The following is a 14,280-nucleotide window of genomic DNA, read 5'->3' as shown; positions in this document are numbered from 1 at the left end:
TCCACTGTTCACAAGCGTCTTTGTGCTACAGCAAAGCATGGAGCGTACCCATGCATACGCAGTTTAGCCGTGCTCATACACAGACGGTAGTGGGCTGCGGACAAGAAAAGGATCCCAAGCAGCAGTGGTGTGGCCAAATATGACACGGAAAGCCTGTGGAGCATCCAGAAGCCTTACACTACTGATGTAAATATTTGTTTTACTTTTGATCCCTCACAGGTTTGCAGTAAGGGAAAATCTGATTGTTTCCAAACAAGTTTGCTATATTATCTGTCCATAATGTTTAGGAAGAGCACACTTTGCAGTTGAGTATGCTCATATGCTCGTCTTCTATCCAATATTTAGTATCCATGTCAGACATGCGCATCCTGCACCATTGCAAACCACGTTAATTGGCTTACACCTGTGATCACTTACAATCGTTGTGATTTGTTCAATGTAACAATATCTCTTCTCATGAACATTCCCATGAACAAATCAGCTATGAGGCCTGGAACCCACTGCAAAACGCAATCGCTAATCGCAATCGCTAGCGTTTTGTATGAGCAGTTTGTAAGCGATTTCATGAGCGTTTTAGGGAGCGATTTTAAAAAAGTGTAATCAATTTGCCAGCGGTTGTGTAGCGATTAGCGATTAGCGTTTTAAACTCTGATTGGTCCTTTCTGTTAATTTTAATTTTGTTACAGTATACATTGGGCTTGATTCACAAAGCGGTGCTAACCTACTTAGCACGCCTAAAGTCTTTAGATGTGCTAACCAGGGTGCTAAGTAGGTTAGCACCGGATTTCTCAATCAGATCGCACGCTAACTTTGCGCGCGCAAAGTACTATGCGCGCTAAGTCCCATAGGCTTTAATGGACACTTCTCGCGGAGCGCCCTGCGCTCTGTGCAGTGCGCGCGTAAAGTTTTGCGCGCATAAGGTTTTGCCTGCGAAAAGCTCGTTTAGACGTGCTAAGGGAGTTTTCACAGGCGTGCTAACAGTTAGCACCGCTTTGTGAATCAAGCCCATTAACTTCAAAACGGTAGCAAAATCGCTCCGTGCAAGTTTTGATGAGCGATTACGCCAGCAATTATGTACTTTACATTGAAGCGCTAACGCTAACAAAATGCTACATGTCCTGCATTTGTGATTTTGCTAATCGTAATCGCTCCAGTGGAAGTTGCCCCATCCATTTACATTGGCAGAGCATTTAGGGAAATCGCTAGCGATTTCTTACGCTCCCTAAACGCTCAAAAAATCGATCTAGTGGGTTTCAGCCCTGAATGGCTGAAAAAAAGTTCTCAGGATGAAGTTGCCTGCACATCTTTTTCAGTTTTTGCCAAATTTATGTTAGAACTAGCAGATGGGTAAAATTGATTTCAGTTTGCAATCAACTTGGAAAGGAGCAATTATTATCCGCAGCATTTGACTTGCACTGCAAACTGCATGGAGATTTCAAGCAAATTTGCATCTGCTGGGACAAATGAACATCTAAGCAGCATTGACACTTATTCATGCGAATTCAGCATGCAATTTACCGCATAGCCGATTCAACAGCTTGTGATTTGTCCTTAGATTTTTTTTTTATTATTTATTTATTTATTTTTACCTCTGTGAGTTTGCATTTTGCATGCAAGTTTTTTGGAGTGCGATTTTCCTGTGCATACCAATGACACTAATTTCCATCAGAATGTATCTTCAAAATTATGATACGTACACAGTTGCGATAACAATCGTTTGCAAGGAAGGATAGTTACCAGACGAGCAATATTGGAACGATTGGAATGCAATGATGGGATGCAGCGATCATCATACACCTATTAATGATCGTTCTCGCAGAAAAGAGCGATCAGAGGGAAATGTTGCGTAAATATTTATATAAAATTAAAAAAGAACCCACTAACACGGAGTTACAATAGATAAAAATATATGATAGGTAACTTGAGAACAAAGTTTCTTTGAAATTTGTAATGTAACAATCTTTACGGGTCGCGCTACACAGGAAGTACGGAAGCTGGGCAGAATCCATCGCAGGCGCATTGGCCCTTATAACGATTGTTCTCGGCAGATAACTGTACACACTATAGTTTTGTAACGATTGTCGCTCGATACGATCCGTCCTGTTGGATTTTCTCATCGTGCCGATATCGTTCGTTCGTCCTTGTACTTAATGATTGTTTGGTAAAGTTCTTTACCCGATTGTCAGCAGACCGATCGTTAAGCTGCTGTTGCAAACGACCATAGTCGCAAGTGTGTACGTACCATTAGATGTGAGCTTTGAATAACAACTGCAATTGTTATGCTTTTTTAATTGACTTACATTACATGTGAATCCCTGACAGAAAAAAGTAACACTGAAGGGCATCTTAAAAAATTCAGAAAAATTGAAAAAAAACCACATAAAAAAATAAGAAAAAAGCAAAGTCGTATACGATTCCATTGAAATACACTAGATGTGTTACAAACACAAATTCAAATAAAGTGCAGCACAGTGGTATAGTGGGCAGCACGGTGGTGTGGTGGGCAGCACGGTGGCGTAGCGGGCAGCACGGTGGCGTAGTGGTTAGCGCTCTTGCCTTGCAGCGCTGGGTCCCCGGATCAAATCCCAGCCAGGTCAACATCTGCAAGAAGTTTGTATGTTCTCCCCGTGTCTGCTTGGGTTTCCTCCGGGCACTTTGGTTTCCTCCCAAAAACATACAGATAAGTTAATTGTCTTCCCCTTAAAAATTGGCCCTAGACTATGATACATGCACTACATGATACAGACATAGGACTATGGTAGGGACTAGATTGTGAGCCCCTCTGAGGGACAGTTAGTGACATGACAATATACTCTGTACAGCGCTGCGTAATATGTTGGCGCTATATAAATACTATAATAAATAAAATAAATAAAGTGGACATGGATGGGTGGGACATGAATAAATGACATAGTAAAGGAGGTGTGGTGGAAAAAGAACATGGCTATGCCAGGAGGAGGAACACAGAACTAAAATATGGAGCCAACCAATGCTTCAGAGGCACCAGCATCTTAGCAGAATAACTCCACCCCTATATTTGTTAGCCGTGTTTCCCTCAATGGTGTCTGTCTATGCCTTGACCCTTTACCAGGGCTGGATTTACCATAAGGCACTGTAGGCATGAGCCTTCAGGCGCCTGATGATGGAAGGGTGGCTCACTCCCATCCCCTAGTGCCTCCCTCCCTACTACGTTATGCAGAGTCCTGATGAAAGTTGAAATGAGTGGTTACTACCCTGAATTCCACTGACTAGAGCTCCCTTCAGTCAGGATCATCTTAAGCTACTTAATACTGAGGTTCTGCTAGCTACCTAATACTTGGGGGTACCTGTAGCAACCTGTTATGGAAAGGGGAAGTAAGGGAGAAGTGACAGCTGGGACAGCCAGCATACTTGTGTTGCGGTTCGGCAGGGGTTTTTAGGTTCATGGAGGGGGAAGTCTACGGTGCCAGGACATCTGTGCCTATAGGCTCCTGTAAGGTAAATCCTGACCTGCCCTTTACATTAGCCATATTTACAGGCACAAAATGCCTCCTAATTATTTATTTTGTCTCTTTACTTCCCCACCCCTCACCAAAACATCAGTACATTAGTAATGGGGACAGCTTTTTCTGCTAAGACGTTCACAGTCTGCTGTCAGTCCATCGGACATGCTCCACCAAATATTGTAGAGAACAAATGCAGATCTGGCACCGGCTGCAGTAATCCAAGTTTCTTTAATCCAGTGAGTACAGCATACAAACAAGTGGTTTGTGATACAATCACAGTGGAGCAATGGGAGTAGTGGATAATTCTGGTTGCCACATTCATGACGGATTGCAGAGAGGTTATTCGGAATTCGGGTAATATGGAGACCAGACAGCAGGACATTGCAGTAGTCAAGGCGGGAAATTATGAGGGCATGGATGAGGAGTTTGGTGGTGGCAGAGGTCAGAAAATGGCAGATCTTGCAGATGTTCTGAAGGTGGAATTTACAGGACTTTGTGAGGTTTTGGATGTGAGGAGTGAAGGAGAGTGCGGAGTCCAGGGTGACACCCAGACAGCGGGCTTGAGAGGTAGGGTGAATGGTAGTGTGGTTAACAGTGACATGCACATCTGGGAGGTTCGTGGATGGCCGGGGTGGGAAGATCATAAATTCTGTTTTGTCTAGATTTAGTTTCAGGAACCGAGCGGACATCCAGGAGGAGATGGTTGATAGGCAGGAGGAGACATTGTCCATGGTAGTGGTAAATATGATATGATATAGTAAGCCACCATTTTTAATGCAAATTCCCCACACATACCCCTCCCCAAATGTCACTCACAATTCTGCAATGCCAAACCATAAATGTGGAAGAAAGTGTTAAAATTATCACCAGGATTACTCACACTGCAGTATAGTTAAGCAGCCACAAGATACAACTACTGTCTGTAATGTGCTCTGATGATCTCTATGGTATTGTGATTTCCAGTATTAATTCTGACTTCCTCCCTGTTCTAAGTAAACTGTGTAAAAAGCAATCATATTGACCAGATTCTTCCAATATAGAATCCCCTCTTTAGAGAACCATGGTTTAGTCAGAGACTATATACGGAGTTCCCCTTTAAGAGACATTCTACAGAGAAACAGTTCTGAGCTTTAGTGGTGCATCTTATTTGGTAGAAAAGGTCAAACAGGCCTTTATCTCACTGTCTGTACAGACATGCTGGCGGCTTTGTGCGGACCCAAGTATAAGGGCTTATTTCCACTACATGTGGATTCTGGATGCACAAAACTGACTCCAATGAATGCCTAGGGCCTGTTTCCACTAAATGCGATTTTTCTGATGCAGATTTCCCATAGGCATTCATTGGAGTCAGTTTTCTGCATCCAGAATGCGCGTGTAGTGGATACAATCACAGTAGGAACAGAAAACATTCTCTTGTGGGAATCCAGAAGGAAGCACCATATGTGGCTGAGGCCATTCACACTTGCGTATTGAGCCCTCTGCAAGTCATTGTATCACATGCTCCTGTGAGCCAATAAACAGTTTGGGATGTAAGGTGCAGCTTGCCCACGCCCACAAGGTGATGTCAAGGTGAAACCCTTGGTAAGCTGGAGGGTTTTCTGTTTATAAGGGAGGCTCACAGTTTACGGATATCTTTACTTCAACTTTACTTCTACTTCCCTAAGCTTAACTACGGTTGCTGTAGTTTTCTCTTAGCGTAATGTAGATAGAGACTATTCTGAAGGCAGAGCCTAAGGCAGTTAATATGACTGACGGTGACCTACAATTGCACTGCATTGCCAAGACCTGTCCTGAACTGAGATTCCTATTCCTGCTTTGCTGAGAGATTACGAAGATTGCTGATGATTTATGATCCTGCATTTGCCAAATAAGGACCCTTAATTGCTTGAGACGTCTGTGGTCTACTTCGAGAGATATCTGCCAGAGCTGTGGAATGTTGAGCTACTATGTGCAGCCAGTCCAGCTGCTGGTGCTTATGGTACCCCTAGCAACCATAAACCACATTTTAACAAACTGCATTACCAGATGGTGGTGTATGATGTCTCTCTGCACATTTTCATTATACTGGGTGCCTATCTGCATGTACCAACTACTCTGCTCCATCAGAAAGAACCTGGACTCCATCTGGATGAGTTGCAAACTTTGTTTTACTTTATATCACAGTAACAGCAAGCACACCATTTTGGTTGTCAACTGTCCAGCCCTTGATCAAGTATACTCTGGACCTCACTGGTTTAACTCCCTGGTGCAGATAAACTTGTATTGTGTGTCGACTGAGTGAAGTTACAAACTATTTGGCTTATTATGTTAGTGTGACCAGTGCTGCTGGGCCCAGTGGGCAAATATTTGCCAGTTATTATTATAAGAGTTATTACTTACTTTGTTATTTTTCCATTTCATGCTGTCATGATGAAAGTCATAATGGAAATATCCTTCTGAGGATCCTTTAAACTTGATCAACACAACTTTGTAATGTATGTATTCTTTAGGATTAGCATCAACAAAATACCAGTTTTCTAAATGTAACTCATCAGGCATCGCACCTGTTTCATCAAAGAAAATTTCTTTCCCAAATCTATCCCTATAATGAACTCTCCTGATGTATCTGTGCATCTGTAACATGAGATATAAGAGATGAAAACACTGGACATATAATACCTAATCATGTTAATTAAACATAATGCTGTATATACAATTACCAAACCCAGAGTCTGCTGTGGAGCAGCAATGTTATTTATACAGAACTAATGTTAATGTTAAAGCGGTATTGGCACCATAAACATCAAATTTCAACAGCAACTGGTCTGAGTGTATTAAGTGATAAAGATGCCAATCCTGCATTCAAGACTTGCAAAACTTTATCTGCTGTTATGGTTTGGAGTTATCACATACTTTAGGAGCACTGGCCCTTTAGTAGTCAGTGCCAAACAGTTGCATGCTGGGGGCTCTTTTTATCCAACTAATCCTACTAATATAATAAATGGGAAAGTTCGGATGTTTGGATGTTTGGATGTTTGTTACTCGATCACGCAAAAATGGCTGAACGGATTTGAATGAAATTTGGTACACACATAGTACATTACCTGGAATAAAGTATAGGATACTTTTTATTCCCATAACCAAAAAGGTGGCGGAGACAAATATAAATTTCACTGGAAAATGTAAACTGCAGCCATTCATACACTGTTAATGGTAGGGTTCTCAAATTTTGCACAGTTGGTCGTTGGGTGACTGGGATTAATATTCAGAAAGGTGGGTGGAGTCTATAAAAGCCAATCAAAATTCACCTATTAATTTTCAAGGGGAATACTAACATTGCTGCCATTCTTGCACTGTTAATGGCACAAGCCTCAAACCTGGCATAGTTGATCATTGGGTGACTAGGGTTCCATTTCAGAAAGGGGGTGGAGCCACAAACAGCCAATTAGATTTGTTTCATTTCAATGCAAATTATTGATGCAAAGCTCACAAACTTGGTAATTGGGTAATTGATTAATTGTGCGTTAGGGTTAGAAAAGTGGGCACAGCAAACACCAGCCAAATACATAAGCGGGCAACACCGGGTCATAAGTGGGCGGAGACAAATACAAATTTTACTTGGAAAATGTAAACTGCAGCCACTCTTACACTGTTAATGGAAGGGATCTCAAACTTTGCACTGTTGGTTACTGGGTGACTGTGATTAATATTCAGAAAAGTGGGTGGAGTCTATAAAAGCCAATCAAAATTAACCTGTTGATTTTCAAGGGGAATATTTACATTGCTGCCATTCTTGCACTGTTAATGGCAAAAGCATCAAACCTGGCACAGTTGATCATTGGGTGACTAGGGTTCAACTTCAGAAAGGAGGTGGAGCCACAAACAGCCAATTAGATTTGTTTCATTCCAATGCAAATTATTGATGCCAAACACCGCAAAGCTCACAAACTTGGTAATTGAGTAATTGATTAATTGTGCGTTAGGGTTAAAAAAGTGGGCACAGCCAACACCAGCCAAATACATACGCGGGCAACGCCGGGTCATAAGTGGGCGGAGACAAATACAAATTTTACTGGGAAAATGTAAACTGCAGCCATTCTTACACTGTTAATGGTAGGATTCTCTAACTTTGCACAGTTGGTTATTGGGTAACTGGGGTTAATATTCAGAAAAGTGGGTGGAGCCTACAAAAGGCAATCAAAAATTAACTATAGATTTTTCAGGGGAATATTTCATTGCTGCCATTCTTGCACTGTTAATGGCACAAGCCTCAAACCTGGTACAGTTGATCATTGCGTGACTGGGGTTTACATTCATAAAACGGGGTGGAGCCACACACAGCCAATATGATTTATTTCATTTTAATGCAGGTTATTGATGCCAAAGACCGCAAAGCTCACAAACTTGGTCATTGAGTAATTGATTAATTGTGTGTTAGGGTTAGGAAAAGTGGGCGCAGCCAGCACCTGAAAAATACATAATCGGGCAATGCCGGGTCATCAGTAGGCGGAGACAAATGCAAATTTTACTGAGAAAATGTAAACTGCAGCAATTCTTACACTTTTAATGGTAGGGTTCTCAAACTTTGCACAATTGGTCACTGGGTGACTGGGATTAATATTCAGAGAAGTGTGTGGAGCCTACAAAATCCAATCAAAATTCACCTATTGATTTTCAAGGGGAATATGTAATTGCTACCATTCTTGCACTGTTATGGCACAAGCCTTAAACCTGGTACAGTTGATCATTGGGTGACTGGGGTTCAAATACAGACAAAGGGGTGGAGCCACAAACAGCCAATCAGATGTGTTTAATACATCAAATACATACCTGAACAATGTTAGGAAATAAGTGGGCGGAGAAAAATACAAATTTCATTGCGCAAATGTAAACTGCAGCCATTCCTACACTGTTAATGGTAGGGTTCTCAAACTTTGCACAGTTGGTCACTGGGTGACTGGATTAATATTCAGAAAAGTGGGTGGAGCCTATAAAAGCCAATCAAAATCCACCTATTGATTTTTAAGGGGAATATTTAATTGCTGCCATTCTTGCACTGTTAATCACCTGTACCTGGTACAGTTGCCCATTGTGTGATTGGGATTCAAATTCAGAAAAGACGTGGAGCCACATCCAATCAGATTAATTTTATTTCATTGCAAATTATTGATGCCAAAGACCGCAAAGCTCACAAACTTGGTCATTAAGGAATTGTGTGTTAGGGTTAAGAAAAGTGGGCAGAGCCAACACTAGCCAAATACATACCCGGGCAACGCCGGGCGTCCAGCTAGTATAATAAATGGGAAAGTTCGGATGTTTGGATGTTTGGATGTTTGTTACTCGAATACGCAAAAATAGCTGAACGGATTTGAATGAAATTTGGCACACACATAGTACATTACCTGGAATAAAGTATAGGATACTTTTTATTCCCATAACCGAAAAGGGGGCGGAGACAAATACAAATGTCACTGGAAAATTTAAACTGCAGCCATTCTTACACTGTTAATGGTAGGGTTCTCAAACTTTGCACAGTTGGTCACTGGGTGACTGGGATTAATATTCAGAAAAGTGGGTGGAGCGTATAAAAGCCAATCAAAATTCACCTATTGATTTTCAAAGGGAATATGTAATTGCTGCCATTCTTGCACTGTTAATGGCACAAGCCTCAAACCTGCTACAGTTGATCATTGGGTGACTGGGGTTCAATTTCAGAAAGGGGGGTGAAGCCACAAACAGCTAATCAGATTTGTTTCATTCCAATGCAAATTATTGATGTCAAACACCGCAAAGCTCACAAACTTGGTAATTGAGTAATTGATTAATTGTGTGTGAGGGTTACAAAAGTGGGAACAGCCAACACCAGCCAAATACATAGGCGGGCAACAGGGGGTCATAAGTGGGCGGAGACAAATACAAATTTTACTGGGAAAATGTAAACTGCAGCCATTCTTACACTGTTAATTGTAGGGTTCTCAAACTTTGCACAGTTAATTACTGGGTGACTGGGATTAATATTCAGAAAAGTGGGTGGAGCCTACAAAAGCCAATCAAAAATTACCTATTGATTTTTCAGGGGAATATTTCATTACTGCCATTCTTGCACTGTTAATGGCACAAGCAGTGGCGTAGCTAAGGAGCTGTGGGCCCCGATGCAAGTTTCCAAATGGGCCCCCCCAAGCACTCTATACATAACAATTGATACAGCGCACCTAAACCTGCCAATGGTAACTACAGTGTCAGAGGTGCAAGAAGGGGATGGGGAACAGTTTGTTAATGATTACCACTATTCAAAGTATCTATAGAAGTGATTGTTATGAGCACAGGACCAATAGAGAGCTAATTCTGCAGTTGAGGGAGGGCCCATTGGGGCCCCCCTGGACCAAGGGCCCCGATGCGGTTGCAACCTCTGCAACCCCTATTGCTACGTCCCTGGGCACAAGCCTCAAACCTGGTACAGTTGATCATTGGGTGACTTGGGTTTGAATTGATAAAAGGGGCTGAATTCACAAACAGCCAATCTTATTTGTTTCATTTTAACGCAGGTTATTGATGCCAAAAAACGCAAAGCTCACAAACTTGGTCATTGAGTAATTGAGTAATTGTGTGTTAAGGTTAGGAAAAGTGGGCGCAGCCAACACCAGCCAAATACATAATCGGGCAATACCGGGTCATCAGTGGGCGGATACAAATACACATTTCACTAAGAAAATGTAAATTGCAGCCGTTCTTACACTGTTAATGGTAGGGTTCTCAAACTTTGCACAGTTGGTCACTGGGTGACTGGAATTAATATTCAGAAAAGTGGGTGGAGCCTACAAAAGTTAATCAAAATTCACCTATTGATTTTCAAGGGGAATATGTAATTGCTGCCATTCTTGCACTGTTAATGGCACAAGCCTTAAACCTAGTACAGTTGGTCATTGGGTGACTGGGGTTCAAATTTAGACAAAGGGGTGGAGCCACAAACAGCCAATCAGATTTGTTTAATCTCAATGCAAATTATTGATGCCAAGGACCGCAAAGCGCACAAACTTGGTCATTGAGTAATTGTGTGTTAGGGTTAGAAAAAGGGGGCGGAGCCAACACCAGGCAAATACATACCCGGGCAATTTCAGGAAATCAGTGGGTGGAGAAAAATACACATTTCATTTGGAAAATGTAAACTGCAGCCATTCTTACACTGTTAATGGTAGGGTTCTCAAACTTTGCACAGTTGGTCACTGGGTGACTGGGATTAATATTCAGAAAGGTGGGTGGAGCTTACAAAAGCCAATTAAAATCCACCTATTGATTTTTAAGGGGAATATTTAATTGCTGCCATTCTTGCACTGTTAATGGCACAAGCCTCTTGCAATATTAATCACCTGTACCTGGTACACTTGGCCATTGGGTGATTGGGGTTCAAATTCAGAAAAGGGGGTGGAGCCACAGCCAATCAGATTTATTTTATTTCAATGCAAATGATTGATGCCAAAGACCGCAAAGCTCACAAACTTGGTCATTAAGTAATTAAGTAATTGTGTGTTAGGGTTAGGAAAAGGGGGTGGGGCCAACACCAGCCAAATACATACCCGGGCAACGCCGGGCATCCAGCTAGTCTATAATATATTCCTCCTCTTCCATTTATTTCCCTGCCTAGCCTATTTAAAACATGATCCTCTGCTCACTTGTGTTTACAAGCAAATCTGAGGTGACTCAGCGATTGGAGGAGAAAAGCTAACAAAGTCAGTGCAGTTCCTAGTATACACCTCAGTGGGAGTGTCTGAAGACTCTGGGAGGAGGGCAGCTAATGAATGCACAATGAGCAAAAGAAGGGAGGGGGGAGGAAATAAGAGTCAGGGAGGATATGATGTCAGTGTTAGCTTAGCAAGATGGCCACTGCCTAGAATAGGATTTTCTGCTTTTCCTTTATAAAATTCACAGGAATCATTACGTGGATAGCACAATACATATGTTATGTAAGTAGAAGCAGTATTTATCTACTTATACATGTGTTTTTTATTTCTAGGTTAGCATGGGTGTCGCTTGTTCTTTAAGGTTGTTGGTGCTCTAATTAGGGTTACCGTCTAGTTGGACCTCAACATTTGTCATTTGAGGCTTGTCTGCTGTCATCCATTTGTATCTGATGGGATCTGTGCAGTTTTGACCATTTTGAAATGAAGGGTGGAGAACTATTGGGAAGGAGCACCAGCAACCATTATAGAAACCCACTCAGACGTCTAAAGACATTTAATTTGGCTGCCAAATTTAATCCAAACATTGGGACTTTGGGACTTATACGGACAAACTGAACTGCCATGCATTTTACCATCGCATGATGATGATGAATGCCTTGAGTTCTAGAGGTTGAGAAGAGATGGAGAATGTGTGTGATCAGCAAACTTGGATTACTTTCTATAAGGCCTGGCAGATGTCCTGTCTACTTTTCAGTTCTTATGACCCAATCTCCTTCACAGTCTTCACTCAGCCTTGTTAAATTTCAATCCAGCACTCAGTTACAATGTCCAAAGCATTAACAAGGAGCCTCGGGAATACCCCATAGACTTTCATTGCCCTAGTGGTAGGCTGCGGTAAAATCCCGCACCGCGCCAGTGTCAAGAGAGCCCTAAGGGTTTTTTTCCCCTTAAGGAATACCAGAACCAAAATCAATATGAGAAACAGGGGGAGCAGGCATGTATGGTGAGTTGTCCTGATGCTCGCCTCTCCCCCCGTTCTCCATTCTGCCCCTCCGCTGCCTGTAAATGCCCTACGACATCCTCTTCTGGGTCGCCGGAGTCATGCATCACTGCGCAACGTTGTGATCTCATGCACATGCACAGAGCGCTCCCAACCACAGTCACACGCTGCAGGACGCACACAGCTGGGCCAGCACAGACCACAGACGCAGTGATGCCCGAATCCGGCAACCCGAAAGAGGATGTCGGAGGGCATTTACAGGCAGCAGAGGGGCAGAATGGAGAGCAGGGGGAGCATTGAGCATCAGGACAGCTCACTATACATGCCTGCTCCCCATGTTTCTCATATTGATTTCGGCTCTGGTATTCTCTAAAGCAGAGTTCCCCAACCCTGTCCTCAAGGCCCACCAACAGTGCATGTTTTGCAGAAAACCACAAACATGTACAGGTGAGGTAATTAGTGTCTCAGCAGAGCTGATTAACTACCTCTGTGGATTTCCACAAAACATGCACTATTGGTGGGCCTTGAGGACAGGGTTGGGGAACACTGCCTAAGCATACCCGAAGTGACATGTGACATGATGAGATGGACGTGTATGTACAGTGCCTAGCACACAAATAACTATGTGGTGTTCCTTTTTTTTCTTTCTCTGTCTGAAAGAGTTAAATATCAGGTATGTAAGTGGCTGACTCAGTCCTGACTCAGACAGGAAGTGACTACAGTGTGACCCTCACTGATAAGAAATTCCAACTATAAAACACTTTCCTAACAGAAAATGGCTTCTGAGTAGGTGCATTTGTTTCAGTTTTGCATCCATCACTAATTTCAAGACCATATTTTCAAAAATAACAGTAATATACACTCTTGACATACATATTAAAGCAGTTTAGTCCCTAAGGTAACTATTTATGTATTTTTTATTAATTGTAATTTGTTATGCAAATGTTTTATTTGGGTAACTATGGGAGAGTGTGAGAGGTAAGGGGTTAATTTTAATACTATGTGTAGTTCTTTTTATGAAAATAAAAAATGTATGTAGGTGTAAATTTACTATTTGGCCACAAGATGTCCATACACATTATCTTTCTGAGCGTACTGCTGGTACGCTAACAGGAAGTAATGCGTGTATGTGTTACTTTCATTATTACAATGACTGCAGGCATCTCATTGATGCCAGCGATCAATGAATGAGAACTGTGTTTCCATTCAATGGTCTCCCCACTAACGGCGAGAATACAAGCTGGAGCGCACATCGGTAATAGACAAATATCAACATCCCTGGAACTTTAGATGAAGTCCTGAGGGAAGTACTGTAGATATACTGCACTTGGTGGAGTAACTAGTTAAACTACATTGATATTTTTTGCAATCTACAGATTTCTGTTAAACAATAATTATCAAAAAGAAAAAAAAATAGCAAAGCAAAAAAGTATCCACAGAAACAACTCACTTTTTGTCGTATTCCATCCGGTCTATAAAAGTGTTCACGATGAAGCATATTTTGCAATGCATGAACAAAAGCGTACACAGCATTATGCACATAGTAATATGTAGGTATATCCTTATAAGGAAATTTATTTCCCAAAACCATAGGCATCCCAGTGCAGTTAGTAAAATTAGTTAAATTAGGAGAACCCATCCATGAATTTCTATTTGCATCAGAAGAAAGACATTTATACAAATGCAGCCAAATATCGTCTAGAATTGGATCCTGTCGGAGCGGTGACGGCTTTACGTCATTCATGAGAGTTTGGATGCCGGGTAAAAACTTGTTTGGAAATATAAACAGTAAACTGCAGTTGAGGTATGGTGAATAATCCGAAGCTTCATAAAGAACTGCCCTCCAGGACTCATTGAGGATCAGAGTGATGTTTTGGTGGATTACATCTGATTCACTGAAGACTTCTATGTACTCCAAGGAAAACTTGCCACACACTATTATGACTTGAACTGCTGACTTCGTAATATCCTCCATCAGCATCCGCCTGTTGAGGTCCACCTGGCCAGTTAAACTTATAACAATGGCAATACAGATCTCATGTTTGCTTGTTAGTTTTCGGAGCTGTTGTAATTCTGCCTCTGCGCTCCCATCACTTGGCCTGACGATGACCCCGACCCAATTCCAGCCAAAATGTTC

This window comes from Hyperolius riggenbachi, chromosome 1 (genome assembly GCF_040937935.1).
Source record: "Hyperolius riggenbachi isolate aHypRig1 chromosome 1, aHypRig1.pri, whole genome shotgun sequence".
Taxonomy (NCBI): domain Eukaryota; kingdom Metazoa; phylum Chordata; class Amphibia; order Anura; family Hyperoliidae; genus Hyperolius; species Hyperolius riggenbachi.
This window is presented reverse-complemented; position numbering follows the sequence as displayed.